The 6,834-nt window shown below is 37.7% G+C and overlaps 1 pseudogene; it reads left to right on the top strand.

Annotated features, from left to right (window-relative positions):
• Nucleotides 1-3,140: 3,140 nt before the first annotated feature.
• LOC125175213 (U6 snRNA-associated Sm-like protein LSm3) lies at nt 3,141-3,666 on the top strand (annotated as a pseudogene).
• The last annotated feature ends 3,168 nt before the right edge of the window (nt 3,667-6,834 follow it).

Below are 6,834 nucleotides of genomic sequence, written 5' to 3' on the forward strand. Positions count from 1 at the left end.
CCACTTCCACCTGTCCTTCCTGATGGTCTGGTTGACCCATAACAACCTCAGGTCCAACACCCTCGACTGCCCTACCAGCTCCCACAGGGGTAAGTGTAACCGCCTTAGTAAGTCACGCACAGCAGCTCTGTTTTTCCCATTGATCCTGACAGAACATGCACCTTAAGGCCTTTTATGTGATGACAATGCTCAGCCTTAAAGTGTGGGGTTTTCTCTGTCTTTTTAAAGAATGCTCTTCATGGGGTGCCTGGGGAAACTCTTGATTTTGGCTCAGGTCATGATCTCACGGTTTGTGAGCTTCAGCTCCACATTGGGCTCTGCATTGACACTGTGGAGCCTGTTTGGGAATTTCTGTCTCCTTCTCTCTCTGCCCCTCCCCTACTCACTCTCAATCTCTCTCCCCCTCTCAAAATAAATAAACATTTAAAAAAAGAATGCTCTTCATTACAAAAGAAAGAACTAAGAGTCTAAGTGAACTCACCTGTGGAAAGTCACAGCGATGATTGGGAAGTGCGTGCCCACTTACTCTGCATCTGTTAATGTAGTCCTTATATAATGACATATATATGCTATCTACTCAACCTTTCTCCTATGACTCATGAAGACAAAAACAGTTGCAGGAGACCTTGACCAAGGCTTCACCGAAAGTCTCACCAAAAGCAAAGAAAATGTAATCAACTCCTTCTTCTCACTCAGGTTTGTCTCTCACTGCAGACATAATTCCCAAGACTTCCCTCTGCAACCCACCCCCACCTTCCCAGCATGAGTTCCTTGCCGCCAACTGGACACAGAAGATGGCCAGGTTCAATGCTGACTTGCACTTCCCTTTCAGGAAGCGCTTACCATCCTTCACCCTCCCTGGATACTCAACGTCCTGTTCACCGTCCAGACCCCTACTATCAATACCAGTGATAATTTATGTGTCTCCCAAACAGTTACAGGTGTGACATGCGTAGTTCACCCACCATTCACCAACTTAGTGTGCACTACCATCCTACCACCCTTTCTTCAGGACCCTGAAGCCTCCATCTGCCAAGTCAGAGGAATCCAGTTTGTTCCAGAAGCTGTTCTTCCCTAACATGTGCAGAGAGACTCACGTGTATTCCGGATCCTGGGTTTTGTTTTGTTTTGTTTACTGTGTGTTAATGGGGCAGAAAGTCAAACACCTTACTAAGATGTCTCACGAAGTAACTTGGATTAATGGGTGGAGAGCTAAAATCGTCCAGGCAGTTCAGCAAGGTGGTATTCTGGGATCTCTACCTTGGGCACACAGTGACATGAATTGGGGGAGGTCATCCAGGCATGAATATATTCTACCAGGGCCATGGGAACTAACCAGCTCCAGGCTCCAGGACTGGTGCTTTAAAGGGGAAGTCCACCAGCTGAATCCTAGTATACAAAAAGCCACACGTGGGCTGATGCTGTATTCAGGGCATCCAAATTGGTAGGTTAAGAATAGTAGTTAACCGATGTTATTAAGATTCACTCTAAGCCCTGTCCATTGGTGAGCATGGACTTCCCAATACATCACCAAGCTTGGTTAGGTTCAGTTCAGGAGCAGGGTTGACTTGAGTCTGCAGATTGAAGGCCTTTAGTACCTGCTGCTAAGCAGAAATAGGACAGGTGAGATACAAGGCTGCAGAAAATGATTTTTCTGTGATGGGTAATGGTTGGATTATTCTCCTCCAAAGAGGTTAAACATTCCAGTGGCAGACATTAGAGACAAGGCAGGTCCTCAGACAAGAAAGTGGAAGTGTGAAGGTGAATCTAGCTCCAGCTCTTAAAAAGGGAGGGTTTCTAGGCCTGGGCTTCTTCCTAGTATATGTTAGAATGATTATTGACACCTTGAGAAAGACAGTAGTCTGCAAGGTCTGAAGAGCAGGCCATGTTTCAGACACCAGATATGTGGCTTCATAGTACTCTTACTATTTATTACTATTTGATTCCCTTTGTTACCTTTTATCTGGCACAATGGTTCTCACCCTGGCTGCATGTTAGAATTTCCTGGCAAGCTTTCAAAACTACCTCCCCTCTAAGGTGCTCTTGAATGAATTTAATTAGAATCTCTGAGGGTGGGGCCCAAGCATGATATATTTGGTACCTATCCCTACCTAATGTTTGTGTGTGTTCGTGTGTGTGCGTGTACAAATGCACATACATGTGTAAATATAAAATTGATGTATATATATATGATTTCTGAATATGTATTGTGTTGTATATATATAATCACTGTGTGCATATATATATATAACCTATATATATATATGATCAGCATATATAAGATATATATTTAATGAATATATTCACAAATATGATTATATATATGTGTGTGCATATATATATATATATATATACACACACACGCATATGTATATGTGTTTAACCCTACGGGTGATTCTAATGTGCAGCCAAAATCAAGAACTGCTTTTGTAACCTTTCTTGGATGTACTCCGATCCTGCCTCAACTTTGCTACTGAGACAATGTGAGGCACATATGCAAAAACAAGATGATGATGACAGTGCTTTTACTGAGAAGAATGTTAAATAAGTTAGAGTGGCTAAACATTTGGGGTATAAGATCTAGTTTTGCCACCCCATATGAACATTGATAATTTCTACATGTATCAATGGTTTTCTAAAAGATAGACATAAGGTTTCTTGGAGCAACTCTCTAAAAATGACTTGATTTGTTTCAATAATTCTATGATAATATATTTTTAAAATTTATTTCCACCACGGGTTGTCAGTATTTTAAAGAAAAGGTATCTAACATCTGGTTTCCTTACAAGGTAACACATGATATTTAGGGGATGGTAAGAATCTCCTCAAAGAATCTCAGCTAAACAACATGTATAGCTGTATAAGACCAGTCCTTTTCCTTTGCACTTACCATCCTAAATAATAGCTTATATTTAAATTCTTCATTCATAAGCTGAAATTCTCACTTTAAAGATTCACACTGGTTATAGTTCATGCAATATATGACTATAACATAAGGTGAGTGGTTTTTGCTTAAAAGTATCTCCTGATGATAGCTGCTAAAGAAATAGTTTGGAGAGTTTTCTTATTTGCCTTTGAAGATAGTCAGTGAATATAATGTATATTCAAGAACCCATTTCAAAAGTTGTGTTTTGGGAAACATGGTGGACAACATGGACCAGCAACAAACCAGCAGCACTGTAGAAGAGCCCCTGGATCTCATCAGGCTCAGTCTGGATGAGCGAATTTATGTGAAAATGAGAAACAACAGGGGCGCCTGGGTGGCTCAGTCGGTTAAGCATCTGACTTTGGCTCGGGTCATTATCTCACAGTTAGTGAGTTTGAGCCCCTTGCCAGGCTTTCTGCTGACAGCTCAGAGCCTGGAGCCTGCTTTGGACTCTGTGTCTCCCTCTTGTCCCTTCCCTGCTCGCACTCTCTGTCTCTTAAAACTAAATAAACATTTAAAAAAATTTTTTTAAAGAAAAAACAGAGAGCTCCGAGGCAGATTACATACTTACGATCAGCATTTAAATATACTGACATGTGGAAGAAACTGTGACTACTATAGAAATTTATGAGGAAACATATAAAGAGGTATATGAATCAATAAAACAGAATATACTGATGCTCTTTTTCCAGGGAGATGGCGTTGTACTGGTTGTAGCCCCTCCACTAAGAGTTGGGTGAAACAAAGAATTTATTATCTATGGAATGTAGGAGACTTTGTATGCTTGCCTCTTTAAATGCAGAAGATATTCAAGAGAGAAACTTGCGTAAATTTTGTTATTAAGAAATGACCAAGGATTCTTCCACCCCTGTAATGAGTTGATTTTCAGATAGCTCAAAAATTCTTAAGCTAAAGACCATTTTTATTTATTTATTTTGAACTCTTTCAATAAATGTGATCATTAAGATGCAAAACTCTTGTCAGGAATTGATTTGCTTTGTTGTTTTCTCAGACAATTTCTGATTATTTTTTTAATGAATGTGCTTTCTTTCTCTTTTTTTAATGTTTATTTATTTTTGAGACAAGAGAGAGGCAGAGAGACAGGGAGACAGAGGATCCAAAGCGGGCTCTGTGCTGACAGCAGAGAGCCTGACATGGGGCTCAAACTCATAAACCATGAGATCATGACCTGAGTCAAAGTCAGATGCTTAACCAACATCTGGTTGAGCACCTGAGCAACCCAGGTGCCCCTGATTTTTTTTTCTTTAAATTAAATTCTACATTTCCTTTTTGGATTTTTTTTAATGAAAAAAAAAGTTGTGTTTTGTAGATGGAATCCATAAATCATTTTGATATATTTTTTAAGTTATATACTTTGGGGATATTTATCTGTTATAGTAATGATTCTCAAAAACATTTTTTCCAGCTTTATTGAAATATAAGTGGTATATAACATTATATGAGTTTAACGTACATGTAAAGATTTGATACATGTATATACATTTGACCATTGAACAACACACATTTGAACATGTTTGAACTATGTGAGTACCTTTATATGTGGATTTTTTTATGATATGGTACAGTACTGGTAAATTTATTTCTCTTCCTTATGATTTTCTTAATAACATTTTCTTTTCTCTAGCTTACTTTATCATAGGAATTCAGTATATAACATATAAACTATGTGTTAATCAACTGCTTATGTTATTGGTAAGGCTTCTGGTCAGTGGGAGGTTATTAGTATGGTAGTTTTGGGGGAATCAAAAGTTATACACAGATTTTCAACTGCAGAGGAGGTCAGTGCCCCAACTCCTGTGTTGTTCTAGGTTCAGATGTATTATGAAATAATTACCACAATAAAGTTAGTTAACACCTCATCACCTCACATAGTTATCATTTGTTGTTTGTGTCATGAGAACATTTAGGATTTACCTTAACAACTTTTAAGTATACAATACAGTTAACTGTAACTATTCATTGTTAACTACAGTCATCATGCTGGTACATTAGATCTCCAGAACTTATTTACCTTCTAATTGGAACTTTGTACCCTGTGACCAATATCTCCTCTTTCCCTCCACCCCCCAACCCCTGGCGACCACCATTCTGCTCTCTGTTTCTATGAATTCAGCTTTTTTAGATTCCACATGTAGTATTTGTCTTATTTCGCTTAGCATAATGACCCCAAGGTCCATCCATGTATTTGCAAAAGGCAATATTTCCTTCTCTTTTGTGGCTGAATAATATGCCAGGGTGTGTGTGCGTGTATGTGTATGTGTGTTTCTTCATCCATTTATCCATCAATGGACACTTACGTTGTTTCTATGTCTTGGATACTGTTAATAATGTTGCGATGGATATGGGAGTGCAGATACCTCTTTGAAATCCTGACTTCATTTCCTTTAGATAAATAGCCAGAAGAGGGATTGCGGGATCATGTGGTTGTTCTATTTTTAATTTTTTCAGGAACCACAATACTATTTTCTCTAAGGGCTGTACCAATTTACATTCCCACCAGCAGTGTACAAGGGTTCTCTTTACCAAAAATATTTTAAAATCTACTCTTTATTAGTTAAAAAAAATCCACAAAGTCCTTATACCATACACAAAAGTTAATTCAAAATGGTTCAAAGGCCTAAATCTAAGAGCCAAAAGTACAAAATGTTTAGAAGAAGACATAGGGTCATATCTTCATGTTTAGATTTGGGGATGGTTTCTTGTATATGACACCAAAAGCACAGGCAGCAACAATAACAAAAAAGAGATAAACAGGACTTCATTAAAATTAAAAACTTTTGTGCATCAAAGGACACTATCAAGACAATGAAAAGACAAACTACAGAATGAGAGAAAATATTTGGAAATGGCATATTGGGTAGAGTTTTAATATCCAGAATATATACAGAACTCCTACAGCTCAACAACAAAAAGACAAACCAATTTAAAAATGGGCAAAGGACTTGAATGAACATTTCTCCAAAGACAATATACAAATGGCCAACAAGCACATTAAAAATGTCCATCATCATTAGTCATTAGGGAAATGTAAATCAAGACCACAATGAGATACCACTTCAAACTTAATAGGAGGCTATAAATAAATTAATGAATAAAAGAACAAACAAACAACAGAAAATAAGTGTTGGCAAGGATGTAGAGAAATCAGGCCCTTGTAAATTGCTGGTGGGAATGTAAAACGATACAGTCACTTTGGAAAACAGTTCAATGGTTCCTCAAAACGCTACACATAGAATTACCACATGAACTAACAACTTCATTCCTAAGTATATGCCCCAAAAGAACTGAAAACAGGGATTCAAGAAGATACTTGTATGCCAATGTTCACTGCAGCACTATTCTCAATAGCCAAAAGGTAGAGACAATCCAAGTGTCCACTGACAGATTAACAGATAAGCAAAATGCAGTATCCATACAATGGAATATTATTCAGTCATAAGAATGAATGAAATTCTGTTACATGCTACAACATGGATGAAACTTGAAAACATTATGCTAAGGGAGAAAAAACAAAGAAAAATTATGCTAAGGAAGTAGGGAAGAAACACTATGCTCAGGAAAATAATCCAGACACGAAAAGGAAAATACTGTAAGATTCCACTTACACAAAATATTCAAAATAGGCAAGTTCATAGAGACAGAAAGTCGATTAGAGGTTACCAGGGGCTGAAGAGAGGAGGCACTGTGAGGTTATTCCTTAATGGGTACAGAATTTCTATTTGGGGTGATGAAATAATTTGGGGAACAGACAGTGGTAATGGTGGTACAACAGAGTGAATGTAATTCATGCCACCTAATTAATGTAAAAATGGTTAAAATGGAATTATGTCGTGTGTATTTTAGCACAATAAAAATATTTTTTAAAAATCCATGAAACCAACTATTTT

This window comes from Prionailurus viverrinus, chromosome C2 (genome assembly GCF_022837055.1).
Source record: "Prionailurus viverrinus isolate Anna chromosome C2, UM_Priviv_1.0, whole genome shotgun sequence".
Lineage (NCBI taxonomy): Eukaryota > Metazoa > Chordata > Mammalia > Carnivora > Felidae > Prionailurus > Prionailurus viverrinus.